Raw genomic sequence first — 8,719 nt, 5'->3', positions numbered from 1 at the left:
CCTGCTGAAATGTTTTATTGCACATTGTTACAGTACAACCTCTGGGTGTAAGCAGCTCCTTGGAAATCAAAATGGGAGCAAATCCATTCTCTTACAAAAAACCCTTACTGTTCATAAGGTTACATATGACTGAACAATAAATTATGCAGGAGAAGCAAGGTAAAGCTTCAGAAGCTCTATATCAGAGTAAGAAAAAATGTTTCTAGCTCAATTAAGCTGAGATGATTCCATACTATTACAACTGCCTAGCACAGAGAATTCTAGGATTCCTCTCTGGCCAGTCACCTATAAAAAATGAACATTTAATGATTTCATAATGGCAGGCAGGGAAGGTGGTAACATGTATCCCCTGACTGAGCACAGACAGGGAGTTTCTCTTACAGAACATTAAGAGCAAAAAAGTGAAATTCTCCAAACTGGGATAAAAAGCAAGGGCCACTTTATTAACACTAAACAGTCTTTGGGGAGGCTGCCCAAAAAAACCTCTTTAGTAGAAAAAGCAACAAAATGCAAGAAAAATGAATCCCTTCATCTTTTCAGTCTCCACAACTCCACTCAGTGAAATCCTGGCAGCTTTTAAGGGAAATCCAATCCCCCAGCCTCCACCTCCTGCCCAAGCTGGAGCAGCCCCAGCCCCACAGACGTGGCTGTGTCTGGAAGGTGATTTCCAGAATTCCTTGTGAAAGGCTGATGTGCTCTCTGGTCACTGCACACTCTGCCCTGCCTGCAGCTCCTCACAGCATCCCTTTCCCACAGGAAACACGGAGCTGTTGGTCCCTGCAGTTGTACCACAGAGATCCCCACCACCTGAGGTTTGGGATCCTCCACTGGGATCAGGAGAGTGTATCCAAAATAAAGCACGGTCTGCAGACTTCCTATGCTCCTCGTTTTAAACAAAGCAAAGCAATTTCAATGTGTCTCACAGCAACATTAGGAGAAAAACTCTGGGTTTTCCCAAAGCTCCCAACTGAGTAACAAATGCAGTTCTAGAGACTGCAAGCAGGAAAAGGAAATCTACTCTAGGAATTCTCTTGTGGGGAAAATCCTATGTTCCCAGTGTCGTGTCTGCAGCAGGATTGTGGCCAGGGAGGGTCCTGTTCCTGCTCCATGCCATCCCTGCAGAGAGGCACTGCTTGCTGCAGCCCTGCCCTGGTGTGAGGTCAGAGCAGCCTGGCCTCCTACGGAGAGAGACCCTGGGAAAGAGGGAATTCTTTTCAGCCACTCAGGGCCGCGATGGGCAATCACCAGAAGCTCTCCTCTCCTCTCTCCTAGGAGCACTTCACAAGCCACAAGTACAACACAACAACCAACACAATGGGCTGTGCCCTCGGTGAGGAATGCTACTCATTCTGTAAAACGGCTCTTCTAGGGGGAAAAAGGTTCTGGAAAGTGCCTCCTCCACCCCAGCTGCGGGGCTTAAAAACACAGCAACTCCCTGCTACAGACACAGGGCCGCCTGCAATCTCTGTACGTTGAGCCTTCACCAGATTGATGGTGTTTTATTATTTCTGTGAGGTTTGTAAGCTGAAAAACATACGGGAATGGGGGTTATAGACAGGCATTTCCCAAGACATTCCAGCTGACAAACCCAACTACCTTCAGGCAGTGGCTCTCATCATCTCCTGCCAGACAGGTCTCCCAGAAGTAATCCTACTTTTGAGAAAGGCAAGACAGAGAGACCAAGGAGAGACATGACAGTGTCAAATCAGGACAAAGAAATTAAATACTTGACCGAATTCCTGCCTCTCTCAACCTGATGGCAGTAGTCAAAATTAAAACCAGACTTACCCAGAATTTTGTGAAATTTCGAAGGAAGCCCCAGACCACGTGTTCTAACAAACTTAGAGCGCTCCAGATGAAAACTGACACAGTCCAGAGCAGTACTGCAGCTCCACAAAGGCAACAAAATCAGATCCACAACGTGAAAGAGAATGGATTTGGACAGCAGAGGTGCTGAGGGCAAAGTCTGGTGTATGAAATCAAGGTAAACACAAAACCAGTTCAGCTTAGGAACAATTTTCCCCCTCCCCTACTCTTCTTGGCTGAGTCACTCGGGATGTTCCAGGGCCAGTAAGACTGGATGGAAACTCAGATAAATCCCAATTCCTGCTACAAAAGGCCACTGCTTTGAGCACTTTAAAATCATCAATCTTCCCTTTGCAAGGCTGGACAACAATCTCCTTCCCCCGAGGTGTGAGCAGAAAGAGAAGAGGCTGCAAAGAGGCAGCACTTGCACTCCTTGTTGACAGTCACCTTCCTGCAGATACCAAACTATAATGTCCATGTTTGCTCTATCAGACTTTCCCCTTCACCTGCTTTATCTGGTGGATTTATCTGTCCCTCTTTCATCAGGTTCATTCCAAACCAAACAATTTGAAAATAAAAAAAAAAGGGAAAGTGAATGAAACAGTTATTAACTGAAATAAGAAGACACTCTTGAAAAAAAATAAAGCTTAGAGTATTTTCCATTTGAAATTACATTTATAATGATATCTAGCAAATTCAGCAGGTTTATATAATTCAAATAGTATTTTTGAAAATGGGGTTAAGCTGTACAATTTCAAAAAAATGAAAGAATATAACAGATTAGGAGATAGCAGCAGCAAGCTTTCCATGGCAGGAGTTTCAATAATGGTGTTTTGGATACTTTGCTTCCATCCTCCACAGAACAGTGATGGGATTTTAACTGTACACAGAAGGGAACTGCCAGATGTGGATTAACAACACCACGACACACTCAAAGGAAAGTTATTTCTCGATTCCTGAGTGCAAACTGAAGCTACTGTGAGCTGCTTGGTCTCCCAGGATGCCAGTTTGAGTCTCACTGAAAAAGCTGAAGCTATTATTTAACCAATTTTAACAAAAATTAAAATCAATCCAACAAGTGCTCTTAAACAAGCCATCTGGAAAGATGGGCATCACCAATACAAACAGCATTAATCTTCCACATCCAGGAAACAGATATTCTTGAAGCTTGAGAATTTTGTAAAATAAAGTGGCTTTGTAATGCTGTTGCTGACAAGTTAATCCAGGGTCAGCTAGAAATTCATTGCTGCAGGTCCCGTATTTCCAGCTTTCCAAGGCCAGGCTTGCCTTTCCCAGGAGCCAATCTCCTCTCTAAACCCAGCTAAACACGTCCCTCAAAGATGTGCTTGCATTAGGGTGTCCCAAACTAAGCCCAAACTCCCCTTTGAATCCCTCCAGTCTGTCCCCTAAGTGGAGTTCATTCCTTCCCAGCCCACCATGGAAGTGTTTGCAATGGAACACTCTCAGCCCCACAGGTCTGTTCCTGCAGTCGCTCCAACTTCCTCTGCTGCATTTCAGACTTGTGTGTTCTTTTGTCCCTGCAGGAAAAGAATCCACCAAAGCCTAAGAGAGCTTTTCAAGAGCAGAATTCCACAGCAAAGTGAAGCAGGAACGGCTGGAACCTTGTGGGGTTTTGATTTTAATTTGCATCTTCAGGGGAAATTTAAATAAAAGCAGCAGACGCTGTATCTATGAGGCTGCAGCAGCCAACACAAAACAGCCAGATGTTTATACAAAAACAACAGCATTTTTCTAAACATAAAAAGGAAAGATTTGGGGGCTTAGTCTCTGCTAAACTCTCCTGTACAACTTCAATGCCATTCCCAAGGCTTGCTCTTTCCTTATTTAATTCTTTGGCAGGGATGGGATGTGTCTGCACCATGGAATTGCACCATGTTTAACACAGCCAGGCCTCAGCTGCAGATCTGTCCTGAACCTCAGAATATGAACATTGGTTTTCCTGACAAAGAGACTGCTCCACCATGGAAGTCCTGGTCCTACAGTGAGGTCACAGTGGGTAATTCTGCCAGAATTCAGAATTGACTCACATTTTCTCCCCTGTAGGAGGGCACACACTGAGCTCCCCTGATTTACAAGGGGTTCTGCCCCTTCCATCACCCCAAGCTCTGTGAAGTGTCTGTGCAGGGACCTGAACACAACTGCTCCCAGAAAACAAGATTCTTTTCATTCTGCTCCATTTCAAATCCACCCCATTATTAGCAGCAATCACTGGAGATGTACCTCCTGCTCTCTAAGGCACTGTGCACTAAGCACTGCTCCAGGCCTGAACAGCTCCTTCCAGACCCTCCTAAGGCCCATCTCTGTGCCACACCTGCCCCCTCCCAGGAAAATCGTGACAGGCCTATCAGCCAAAGGCACTGTGGGATCTGCTGGTGCCAGAGATGGTCCCTGGTTGATGCCAGCCCTCCCACCAGCTTCAGCTGTAACCTCAGAGCCCCTGGATACCAATTCCTCATTCCTCAGAGATGGGAGCTCTCTGGTGCACTTGGCAGTGAGAGACTCTGAACTCCTCGGAAAAGGCACAAAACAACAGCTTTGTGATTAAGGCAAACACAGGTTTCAAAATATTTAATGAACACCATGGCCAACCTTTCACACCTCTCCTCTTACATTAACTTGGAGAAAACAGGCATCAATCTGCTAGTGCTCAAAAAACCTCAAATCCTGAGCAATCAGAAAATCATAGAATCATTTAGGTTGTACAAGACAGTTGAGACTGAGCCTAACACAGCTCTAAACCATGTCCCCAAGTGCACATGGTCCAGTGCTGCCAGTACAAATGGAAATGTGTGTGCCATAACCCCCTCTACAGTCACATCATCACAAAAATTTAACATGAAATATGAATTCTGCTCTGATAAGGGTAAAATATTATTAGAAATCTATATTCAGATTCAACTCCTTCAAAAGAGGCCATACTTACAAACTGAGAAGTCAACACAACAAATGCCTATAAAAGTCAGTGATGCAGAAAGCCCCTCCAGCAAACCTAATTTTTAGGTTGAGGAATTTGAATGCAACTCCAAAGCAGTAGCTATGTACACAGAATGATCCCATAAAACATTAGAATGTATTTCAATTCTTCCTCCATAAATTTTAGTTAGGTTTTAACATACATAATTGACCACTTGACTGGATGACCAACAAGAGTGGAAAGTTCCCCATCACTAAGACTGGAAAGATTCTCAGGGATGTATTTGCCATCACAGGACATCCTGCATCCTAAAAAGGCACACTGGTTTGAAGCTTTTTGGAAGCAATCATACATAAATGCTGTAAGTGCTGGTTAACAGGTACTGAGTGCAAACAGACTCAAGCTGGGAGCGTATCAACAGTTCCCAGTTGTAGTCAGGGAGAGGAGGGAGAGCCACTCTGTTTTCTGAGTGACCCAGGGCAGCAGGGCACTGAGAAAGGAGAAAGCATTAATTGCAGCAGAGAACCTGCACACCAGCTCCATGATTTGCAAAACACTCTACTCCAGAATGGAGAGGTCAGGAGCAGTGCCACAAAAGGGTGCAGGGAATGCATGAGAACCAGCTGGAAGCCTCACTGCTGTTTAAGCTGCTGCATTTCCTAAAGTTGTCCCCACTTGGACTAAGAAAACCCACCTGACACCACACTGGGCCTGACCTACAGCTCAGCTCCAGCCATCCAACAGCAGCTTTGTTCTGTTATTCCTTTGCAAGTGAGAACACCAGAGCCTGGCACTGTCTGAACTCATTCCCCTTGCACTCCTGCAGTTCCTACAGCTCACACACACAAATTGCTGGGGGTAAATCACTGCCCAGACTGTGGCTGCCTTTTCCCACCACCCCCAGCCCCTCTCCCCCTGCTCTGGCCTCCCATGGCAGTGAGTTCCAGGAGCTCCATCCCCACTGTGGGCTGTGCTTCTCTGGAACTCCTCCTTAACAGAGCTCCTGGTTTCACCAAGTGACTCATCCCACTGCAGGATCTACCTCAGGCTCTTCTCCAGCCTGTCAAGAGAAGGAAATTGGTGTAAAAGCTGCAGTGAATTACATGTTGTGCCCAAGGCAAAACACCTTCAGACAAAGTAACAGGACAAATGCTGTCAAATCACAGAAACCCTTTTAGGGCCATCACAGAAATTAAACATTGACTCTCTCTTTTCTTTTGTATAATTCGGTGCAAACTACAATAACAAGTTGTGCTAACACTGAAAAATAAAAGTGGTTTTGAGATGACTGAGCTGTTTCAAAGTGCTCCTTTAGCAAGCAGGCAGGAAACACTAATGCTTGTCACTCCTTCCCATAAGCAAGGCCAACAGAACTGCTCATTTGCTGCCCTTGCAAACGGGAAAATGCTTTCAAACATCTTTACATCTTTTGAAATTTATGCCATTTCAAAGACATAAATTCCCCATCTACCTCCACAGTGTGTTCTTCCCAGCATTTCAGTGCCTGAAATAAAGTGTCTGTGGAAGAAAATTGGACATTTTCATGAACACTTAAATCTGTGGTCTAAAGAAAAGTGATTATTTCCCACAAGTCCAGAAGCACAATCCAAGACTTTAAAAAAAAAGAGCCAAAGACAAGTGAAGAGTGAGAGTATTACAGAATTATATAGAGATACACATTATATGCATATCTGTGTCTTTGCCTCTTGGATAATTGCTAAAATGAGATAAAGAACATAATTTCACACTTCTTTCAAATTACAAAGAGAACACCTTCCTGAAAAATAACATGATAAATGTGATAGAAGCAATCAACACCACAGGCCTGGGGGATTTGGAGAAGTTGAGGTGTGTGGCTTGTGAGTTTTGTTTTGTTCTTCAACAAAACCAACACCTGAGGACTTCAGAATCACCTAGTTTGAAGCTTCTGCTTCAAAAAGTATTGAAGTAGCACAAATTATCTTCTAAACAGTACACAACCTCTCTTCACATGAGTGACTGTCCAAAAACCAGCCCTCCTCGCAGTAAATCCCATGAATCCTTTCAAATAGGACCTACTGACAGTATTTAATATTACAGTGGGAGATTTTGCAACTTTGTTTCAAAGCCTCGGCTCCAAATGCACAGTAATTCACCCAAAATGAAAACGTAGTAACTTAGTATGCAACACTTTCACTCAACTTCAGCCACGGAAGGGAAGGGAATTTTGAAGCGAAGCTGCATGAATTCCTAAACACAGAAAATGAACAGCATATGAATAATTTATTGATGGCTTTTGCTCCATGTCAGCAGCTTTGCTGGAGGAAGTGATCTTTATGAAGTCCCCCAGGACACCAAGAAGTTAAAGACAGGCAAAGAGACCATAGGACACCATCCTGTGAGGCAGCAATGCCATTCCAGGGGCTGGGTGGTGTGGGGGGCTCCCAAACACCAGAGTTACACAGGGCCCAGATTCATGGGGGTGGGAGAGGATCCATTCCCACCTCTGATAAGCAGGAACTGGATCTTTCATGCATAACAGGTGCTACAAGGGAGGGAGATAAGATCACCAGGGATGAAGCCTGAGAATGGAGAGCCCATGGGCCAGAATGGCACCACAGCTGCTCAGCAGGCCCCTGGAGCAGCACAGACCCACACTGTAACAGCACGCAGCAGCAGCTCCCACATCCACCCACCAGCTCCCACATCCATCCACCAGCTCCCACATCCACCCACCAGCTCTTCACACCTCCTGGCACAAACTCATCTCTTTTTTCCCCATCACCTCTTCAGCCCAGAGCAGTTTCTCCCCACGGCACTCCCTGTCCAACCAGCAGCATCTCCTCAGCACCACAGCTCCCCACACCAGTCAGCTATTTGCCTTCTATGGATCTGAGAACCTCCTCAGGCACCTGCAAACAGCTCACTTCCCTCAGCCATCCACCAGTTCCACAGTACAAATCTGATTTTACAAAGAACTTAAATAATGGAAATATCACTAAGACCAAATCAGTTTCCCCTAATTTGCCCAAATCCCTCTGTAAGATCTAATAAGAATATACAGTATCCTTTCTTGACAGCCTCTACAAAAAGCCTTTTTTCCCAGATGTGGATTAGATGTTAAGAAATACTTTACATGAAACAAGGGAACTCGCTGAAATTCATATATAAACAGAAATATCTTGCTGTTAATCTAAACCCATAGGTGACAGGTCTGTAGCAGCTCTTACAAAGGTAACTGAAATGACTGACCAGTATATTGTGCATGCTGCACTGGGGGTGAGTGGTTATTCAAAATGAAGGGCAGATTAGCAGTGAATCTACAAGATGGGGGAGGAAGCAAATTAAAAAGTCAGCAAGAGGATAACTGATTCAGTGATGCAAATTAAGTGTTTTAAAGCCACTGGGACTCTGGAACATAGTACAGCTCAACAGAAAAAAACCCAAGGCAATGCAACCTTCCAAACATAATTAACCATTTCTCTGGAATGCCAAGACTCAAAACCATCATATTTACCTTAACTTTGACTGCTGATGGCTCAAAGCTTGAGTGCTACTACAACAATCACCAATAAGCAAGATTTAACCCCATTTTTGCAGAAGATTCTGTGAATTCACCACCCCTTGAGCAGAGCAGCAGTGGCTGCCCTGGCTGGCTCTGCAGTGAACATGAAATTTGTTCTCTGCCACAGAAGCTGAGGTTGGCTATGGACACAGCACTCCAGCCCAGGCTGAGCCCACCCCAGCCTTACACCCAACAATACATCAAGCCACACTACTGCCTTCAGGAATATGGTACTCACATACAGAAAGACTCAATTTTCATTTTTTCCCTACTCACAGCAGGCTACAGGGTAAATTAATGCTTCAGTCTGCAGTGACTTTGGATTAGGCCAGTCTTGTCAATAATTAATACAGCTCTGTAGAGCAAAAGCACAGGAAAAAAACTAGATTAACCAAAATCCCTTCTGCTGTGGCACCAGCTTTTACTCCTGCTGA

The sequence above is a fragment of the Geospiza fortis genome, unplaced genomic scaffold, assembly GCF_000277835.1.
Source record: "Geospiza fortis unplaced genomic scaffold, GeoFor_1.0 scaffold317, whole genome shotgun sequence".
Taxonomy (NCBI): Eukaryota; Metazoa; Chordata; class Aves; order Passeriformes; family Thraupidae; genus Geospiza; species Geospiza fortis.
This window is presented reverse-complemented; position numbering follows the sequence as displayed.